The 9,082-nt window shown below is 48.5% G+C and overlaps 1 pseudogene; it reads right to left on the reverse strand.

Moving 5' to 3' along the window:
- Positions 1-6,428: 6,428 nt before the first annotated feature.
- LOC123497026 (uncharacterized) lies at positions 6,429-8,630 on the reverse strand (annotated as a pseudogene).
- Positions 8,631-9,082: the final 452 nt, after the last annotated feature.

Raw genomic sequence — 9,082 nt, forward strand, 5'->3', positions numbered from 1 at the left:
CGAGACAGGATATTCACCGGAGTGCTCCTCCGCACCGTCTACGACGTCAACCATACTCTTTGGACGGTAAAGTCCTTAATAAAGAGACGAGGCTCTGATACCAATTGAAAGGATCGATATAGTTGACTAGAGGGGGGGGGTGAATAGGCAACTAACAATTTTTAGCTTTTCTTTACCAAATTAAACTTTGCATCAAAATAGGTTATCTAGATATGCAACTAAGTGAGCAACCTATATGATGCAACGACAACAAGCACACAAGTAAGTAAGAGAAACAACACAAGTAAACTAGCGAAAGTAAAGGAACAAGATAACCAAGAGTGGAGCAGGTGGAGACGAGGATGTGTTACCGAAGTTCCTTCCTTTTGAGGGGAAGTACGTCTCCGTTGGAGCGGTGTGGAGGCACAATGCTCCCCAAGAAGCCACTAGGGCCACCGTATTCTCCTCACGCCCTCACACAATGCGAGATGCCGTGATTCCACTATTGTTGCCCTTGAAGGCGGCGACCGAACCTTTACAAACAAGGTTGGGGCAATCTCCACAACTTAATTGGAGGCTCCCAACGACACCACAAAGCTTCACCACAATGGACTATGGCTTTGCGGTGACCTCAACCGTCTAGGGTGCTCAAACACCCAAGAGTAACAAGATCCGCTAGGGATAAGTGGGGGGAATCAAATTTCTCTTGGTGGAAGTGTAGATCGTGGCCTTCTCAACCAATCCCGAGCAAATCAACAAGTTTTGATTGGCTAGGGAGAGAGATCGGGCGAAAATGGAGCTTGGAGCAACAATGGAGCTTTTGGGGGAAGAGGTAGGTCAACTTTGGGGAAGAAGACCCCTTTATATAGTGGGGGGAACAAACCAACCGTTACCCCCCCCCCCCTCTGCCCCGAAGAGAGCGGTAGTACCGCTGTGCCAGCGGTACTACCGCTTGAAACACTAAGCGGTACTACCGCCCAAAAGCGCGGTACTACCGCTTGGTCCACAGCGGTACTACCGCGGAGGGAGGGCGGTACTACCGCACAGGAGCGGTACTACGGCCCCCCACAGCCGCGGCCAGTACCGTAAAACCCGACACGAAAAATGAGCCCTCGAATCGAGGCGGTACTAGCACGAGACCAGAGCGGTACTACGGCTTGGGGCCACCAGCGGTACTACTGCTCTGGAGCGGTACTACCGCGCCCAGAGCGGTACTACCGCTTGTGGCACCCAAGCGGTACTACCGCTCCGTCCCGCGGTACCACCGCTGGGACCAGAGATAGCACACGCACGGAGCTACTAGCGGTACTACTGCTCTGGGCGGTACTACCGCTCCGGAGCGGTACTACCGCTTGTACCACCCAAGCGGTACTACCGCTCTGGCCCCCGGTACTACCGCTGGGACCAGAGAGGGCACAAAGAAAGGAGAATCCAAGCCCATCAACGAAACGGAAAGGCTCGGAGGGAGGGGCAAAGGAAGTGTACGTGATGATTCCGCCCTAGCCTTTCCAAAGCGGACCCCCTCTTGATAGTACGGTGATCCCTATGAAACTAGTCCACCAAACTAATCCGAAAGGACTACACCGTCTTCGCTTTAAGTTCCGAGGGGAGGATATCGTCTCGTGCCCAAAAGAATGAATCTCTGAAAAACACTCAACGCACACGATTAGTCCGCAAAAGCATTGTCATCAATCACCAAAACACCTTAGGGATAAATATGCCCTTACACACAGGCTCTTCATACACAACTGTGGACAATTCTTGCCTCTGAAACTGACTGGAAGTAGGTGGACATGCCCTCACTAGCAAATTTAGAACCTTAGACTCCTCAACCTGCCTCTTTATCATTTGCAACTCAGCATTACTATCTACCATCTCCAATCCTTTCTCCCCTAAGGCTGGATTCTCAATATGAAACAGCGGATCATATTCACTAAATCCTTGGGTTTCCATCACTGCAACCATATACAGATATGTTACATCTGAACTCCAGAGCTTCAGTTCAAACATTTCTAAAGCATCAAAATGGAACCTAACATCCAAAATGTCATCATACAAACTGCAAAATGAAATAACACAAAAAAGTGCTTAACAATTTAACCATGGCTAATAAACAATTTTACTTAACAGATAGGTTAACAAGGATATATCAACTATTCAGTACCCAAGTTTAACATAAGCATCAAACACTTTTTTAGTTAACATATAAACAAAGCTTTGTTTTACTATTCTCAGTTCAGTAATGACTTTTACCAGTTTTGGTTAATATACATATAAACAAGCTGAGATTTTTTATTTACACAACAGTCATGGATGCATTATTTACCCTTAGCCCTAGTCAACAATTCCAATAAACACAATTACTACAAATCAAACATATTATGAATAAACTAAGAATATGCCAGCAAACCATAATGATAGTAGACAATGTAAATAACTATATCAATGCAACCCTAATTACAGAGAAGTAGTTAACCCTATGACAGCAAACTGAGATTTTGTATTTACAGATAAGTAGTTAACAGAATAGTGCTGCTCTGCTCTAGCTAGGTTACACCTAATCCCAATTTGGACTCAGAAATAACAATGTAAATCATATACAACAATACCAATTAGAGTGCTAAACATGGAGGTAGTAAACCCTTATCCTAATCCCCAATTTGAGTTAGCAAACATGGAAGAGTGGAGAACTTACAACACACCACCGATTCCATGAGTCCACTGATGGGCGGTGCTAGGGTTGGCCACCCAAATACGCGCCATCCGCAGCCTCTGCTCCATCGGCAACGCCGGCTCCGCAAAATCATCGTCGTCGCTGCTGTACTTCGAGGTGGAGTGGCCGCCACTGCCGTCGACGCCTAAGCAGGGGAGGTCGCTGCCGCAGCCTCCGTCATCGCCCCGGCCCTCGCCGCCTGCCGGAGTTGTCGACGCCATCGTCTCCTAGAGCAGAGCAGCCGTGGGGGAGAGGAGGGCGCGAGGGGAGGGAGGAGACGAGAGACCACCCGAATGGACGAGCAACCGAGCGCCTAAACAGTTAGAGCCATGGCTGCGGCGGCGTGGTGTGGCGGCCAGCGGGGAGGCAGGCGGCGGCGAGGGAGCGAGGAGGACGAAGAAGGCAGAGTAGGGGTCGGGGACTAGCTCGACCGCACCAGCCGCCCCACAACGGTTCAACCCGGCCTCGTCTAAGTCAGCGCGCGGGCACGCACTCACTGGCCAGCGTGGCACCTGACGGGCGGGCCCAACCGGTCAGTTTCCCTATCAATACGTATAAAAAGCAGTTTTAGCCTCTTTTGCAACGCTTCGCCCCGAAGTTGGTACTGACACGTAAAAATTACCAAACTTGGTACCAATCTGCTTCCAATGCCCCAATTGTGGTACTTCTGTACAATTTACTCATGATATTCAATACCCCTCTGATCTTGAACATGAACATGCTTTGTGAGTAGTTACGTTTGTTCCTGAGGACATGGGAGAAGTCTTGTTATAAGTAATCATGTGAATTTGGTATTCATTCGATATTTTGATAAGATGTATGTTGTCTTTCCTTTAGTGGTGTCATGTGAACGTCAACTACATGACACTTCACCATACTTGGGCCTAAGGGAAGGAATTGTGGAGTAATAAGTAGATGATGTGTTGCTAGAGTGACAGAAGCTTAAACCCTAGTTTATGCGCTATTTCACAAGGGGCTGATTTGGATCCATATGTTTCATGCTATGGTTAGATTTATCTTAATTCTTTTTTCGTAGTTGCGAATGCTTGCGAGAGGAGGTAATCATAAGTGGGAGGCTTGTTCAAGTAAGAACAACACTCAAGCACCGGTCCACCTACATATCAAATTATCAAAGTAGCGAACGCGAATCAAATAAACATGATAAAAGTAACTTGATGACAATTCCTATGTGTCCTTGAGAACACTTTGCTTATTATAAGAGATCATTCCGACTTGTCCTTTGCTATAAAAAGGATTGGGCCACCTTACTGCACCTTTGTTACCATTACTACTTGTTACTCGTTACAAATTACCTTGCTATCAAACTACCTGTTACCGATAATTTCAATGCTTGCAGAGAATACCTTGCTGAAAACCGCTTGTCATTTTCTTCTGGTCCTCGTTGGGTTCGACACTCTTACTTATGGAAAGGACTACAATTGATTCCCTATACTTGTGGGTTATCAGTATCATATCCCGAAGGGATAAGACCAGGATTCCTAAAAAGGGGGGTAGCGATCAGTGGGGAAGGAAAGGAGGGATTTCCTCCCCCCCCCTTGGCCAATGACCCTACAGGCTTGGAGGGCAAATCACCATCCCCCTCCATGCCTATATAAAGGTGGGGAGGCGTTGGGGGCAGCCACCCTTCCACCCCTTGGTGTATCCCCCTCCCGTTACTCCTCCACCTCGCGGAGACACTTGGCGAAGCCCTACTGCAGTTCCGTTGCCTCCACCACCACCACGCCGTCGTGTTGGATCAAATCTCATCTACCTCCTCTCCCTTGCTTGTTGGATCAAGAAGGAGAACGTTTTTGGTCTACAAGGGTACGTAGACATACTCTCCTCTCGTTGCTTTGCATCTCCTAGATTAGATCTTGGGTGTTCGTAGGAAATTTTTTGATTTTCATGCTTCGTTCCCCATCACCTATCCTGGCTTACCTTCTCCGGAAGGAGTTACCCGAGGACGTGACGAAAGCCCGACGTATAGTTCGTCAAGTTACCGCTTATGCCAAGCACGAAGGAGAGCTGTACAAGCGCAACGTTATTGGAGTTTTCCAACGTTGTATTTCTCCTGAAGAGATCTGACAACTCATTCACGAGATAACCTGGCCGTTCATAGTCTAAGGGCTGGACATGGTCGGACCTCTTCGTACGGGTGAAGGTGATAATAAATACCTTCTCGTAATGGCAGGGGCAGACCTACATTGAGCTGAGTGGGGGCCCATGCCCCACCCAAAATTTGAAACTGCACTAATATTTGCTTGTGTTTTTTTGAAAAATATGCTTAAATTTTTTACTTTTTAAAGAACATGCCCCCACTCAAATAGTTTGCCCCTAGTCAAAATACTCTCTAGGTCTGGCACTGCGTCATGGTCGACAAGTTCACTAAGCGGATCGAAGCAAACCCGGTCACCAGCCAAGCTGTCGAGCCGGTCATTAAATTCATGTCCGGTGTGATTCACCGGTACGGCAATGCCCCGGCGCAACATCAAACTAGACGGACTACGCCTCCGTTCTACTGTAGTGCTAAAAGGGTAAAATGAGCCTAGTTTCTAACTTCTTAAATCAGTATTGCTCATTTATTTTCTATTGCACTGTGCCGAAACAGAGTTTTTTCCAGAGTAATCCATGCACTCCACTGTACTTTCAGCCAATTGGATGCTTGTGAATGGTTCTGCATTACCTTGACCTTTTTCCGCTGTTTCCAGTAAGTAGACCTTGATGCGATTAATATAAACATATTTAGTTGTTCTGGCTCAATTAGGGTCGCTTATTCCCATTTAGTAAATGGAATATTAACTCTAGAATTTTTACTGTGACCCCACCTGTGTGATTGCAGACAGGATCTCGGATGATTGAGCGTTTTTGTCCTGGGTCGCTTGTTTCGTGAAGCTTGGGCCAGCAAAGCTCCTAAAATGCAAGCGGAATTCAACGATTCTCTCGAGGTATTCCACACCGGTTGCAGCTTTTGTCAAGAATTTCATTTGTTGACTTTTGTCATGTAAATTATTATATATGTATTTTTGCACTTCAATTTTTTCTCAGCACAGTTCGACATCTTTCCTAATTTGTACAAACTCTCATAAGCTAATATAAACTAATCTGTACAAACTCACAACATAGTTCAGAACGGTTTCACTGAAATGTAGATAAACAATGTACTGGACAAATTTTACAGAGGATCTTGGTGATGATAGGATATGTTGGGGGAGTGAGTTGACAATCTAAATTGTACAACCAGATCCAGCGCTGGATGAGTTGATGTGGGAAGGACTGCTCAAGAAAGATATGAGGAGACCGATAAAAGGACCGGTGATAGTGTCACGAGGTTAGACTGGAACGGCACGCCGGATACTTGGAGCGATGAACATGCCAGTTCTCAGTTTCTCACTCCCGGTGGTGCAAGTGCAGGGAGTCTGAACTGAATACTTAAGACTATTGTTGCACATAATTCGAATGAAAAGCTAAGATATGAAAAAGAAAAACCTGTTTGTCAAATAGCTGCACTATGATGCAAGCTTTTCACACTTGCCAATTTGATTGCAACCAATAACTGTCCCAAACATGGTTATCTGGCTCACCACTCAAACGAAGCATTGTGAAATCAGAGATGAATCCATTGGACTCGTGCCTCAGTACACACTTTTCCAACTAGAGCAGCAGAATGATTTAAGAAGACATAGAAGCATACTAGAATAAATCGATACAAAAAGATTACTCAAATGCTTTGCACAGATTCAGGCCAAAAAAATTCCATTCATATCTGAAACTGATTACAATATGACTTGATAGTCGGTACATCAAGGACTTGCTTAGCTCAAAGCTTCACCCACACATACACACAAGAGTTCACCAACCAATGCTACTCGTTGGAAACTGCAACTTTAACTCACCAAGACGCCAATGCCTAAGAATCCAAGTCAGCCAAGATTAATTTTACAGGACAGTCAGCACAGACTCCAGACACTAGGCAGCTCACATGATTACGTGTGTATCGACAAGTTCAATTCTACTCCTTTTTCCTGCTACAAGCCGGGTAGCAAACGGGCGTTTTTTATTTTGCGGCGAGTGCGTTTTACGCTGTCTCGTGCCGGAATTGCAGTACATGAGTTTCCAAATTTTTTGGCTCATCTGCTTCACTTTGATTTATTGAAAATGCCCTTTATTTACTTAAACCCTTAACTTAGGACCAGGTGTGGATGTAGTGTAACTGTGCCGTACACATCTTAACAAGGTTTTTGCTGCCTAGCTAGATGGAGACTGTGCTGACACTCTTGTAAAATTACTATTGACTGAAAGGGATTCAAAGAACACTAGAAATCTTGGTGATTAAGTGCAGAACCTAGAGAGGCGAAGATTAAATGAAACTCATGTGTGAATGGTTTAGGAAGGTAAAAAGACTAGCAAGGGCGTAATACCACTGGACTCAAGCAAGGAATTGGTTGCTTCCTTGGTGCTGCAACAGCAATGACAGGCAATGGTGATTGATTTTGCTTGGGAATCTTGCAGCTGAGCTCCCTCATCCCCCTTCTAGCGCGCAGAGTTGAAGCTGGAGTCACCTTCTTCACACCGGGCGCAACAGCAGTGACGGGCAGTGGTGTAGAGCCGACGAAAGAGCAAGCCTTGGAAGCGACGGGACGAGAGACCTTCTTCACGGGTGCAGCAGCATTGGCAGCCTTGGAAGTCGGGCGCTTGCGGTGGTGGCAAGCGAACTCCTCGTCTTGAGCCATCTGGCGTCCACGGGCACGGATGGCGCACCGGACACCAACAGGTTCAGTACCAGCAGCGGCCGGCAAGGTGGTGGCAGGCCCAGGGCGCGTGGCGACGGCAATATCGGAGGCATGGAAAGCGATGGACGCCGTCGGCGTCGGGCTAGGTTCTCCGTGGTTGACACCCTTGAGGTGGTGCACCAGGCACGGACGGGATCAGCACGGGTGGCGGTGGCTGGAGCAGCGACAGCAGTTGCGGCCGTGGCGGCGTGGCGACTGGGACGCCCTCCATGGTGGACGCCGTGGCGGCGGAGTGCTTGGACGGCTGCGGCGGCCTCCTTGGCGAGGCCGTCTTCCTCGAGACGGCGCTGGAAGTCGGCGTCCCAGCGGGCGAGGGACTCCCGGGACTCACCGGTGGCCTTGGCAAGGCTGTGCTTGGTCCAGTACTGGAGCACCCTCTCGAGGGCGCGCGAGGGCACCCGCATCTCCAGCGGGCGGGCTTGGGCGGCGGCCGGGCGATAGTCCCACGCCGGAGCGACGAGCACCTTGCCGTCGGAGCCACGGAGCTGGAGCACCTTCGCCGCCATCGACGGCGTTTCTAGGTCTGGAGATCGGGAAGGGGGGCGAGCAGATCGAACTGGAGCTGCTGCTCCCACCGCCGCTGCCCATGTATTCAGGGGAGAGCTCCTAATTCTTGCCGAACTCGGATTGGAACTGTCGCCGGCTGAACTGGAACTGGGATCCAACTCGAGCTCGGCTGCGGCAATCTCACGCGCTCATTCACTTTTAACTGAAGAACAAATGGAACGTCTTCAGTTTCTCAGTCCACAGAAAGAACAAATGGATTTCTTCAGTTAAAAACCTGGACGCCTCTGCATCCTATTGATGAATTTCTACTGTATAAAATAGGATGTGCAAGACAGAAAGAAAATTCATTGCCAATTTGGCTTTAGGGAAATTCGGTGGTACAAAAATCAATCTTAGTTTGTATTGTTCTTAAGCACAGCCCAAAATGCTGTGTATAAATCACACAATTATTTTTTTAGGCAAATCGCATAAATTTCTGAAGCCACTAAATTCGACCTCTACTGAATGTTGCTTTTTTTATCTCAAAATATATTTCCTTCCTACACAAATTTTCCCTTCCACTAAATGTACTTCCGAAAGAGAAGCCCAGCAAAAACGGTCGCGGGTCCCAGCGCTCTCGGACGCCGCACACCCATCATAGCTCTTCTCGTCGCAGGTTGCAACGCACCGACGGTTGCAGCTCACCCCGCTGGCAAGCGCATCTCCCCCTGTCATGGCTTGCATCGCAACCGGTCGTTGATCGTAGCATGGCTGGTCGCCGGTTGTAGCACGACCCTTCAGAGCGCGTGACGACCACAACAGATGAGGACGACGCGGGTGGGTGACGCACGGTCATGGTGTCTTCGTGTGCGAGGCAGGAGGGGCTTGCCGTCATAGCTCGTCGTCCCGGTGGCTGGCTAGGGGTGCAACACGAGGTCCCTGTGGTCCCCCATGTCGATGACCTCGCCCTCGCCCCCGCCCCCACCCCATCATGACAGGGGATACGCGTGTGCGGCACACGACAGTGCGCATGGAGTGATGGCTACCACCTCTGGTGAACTGCTAGGTGAGAGGTGTGAGACGAGCATGAGAGAGATGCGAGAGAAGATGAATG

The sequence above is a fragment of the Aegilops tauschii genome, chromosome 2, assembly GCF_002575655.3.
Source record: "Aegilops tauschii subsp. strangulata cultivar AL8/78 chromosome 2, Aet v6.0, whole genome shotgun sequence".
Lineage (NCBI taxonomy): Eukaryota > Viridiplantae > Streptophyta > Magnoliopsida > Poales > Poaceae > Aegilops > Aegilops tauschii.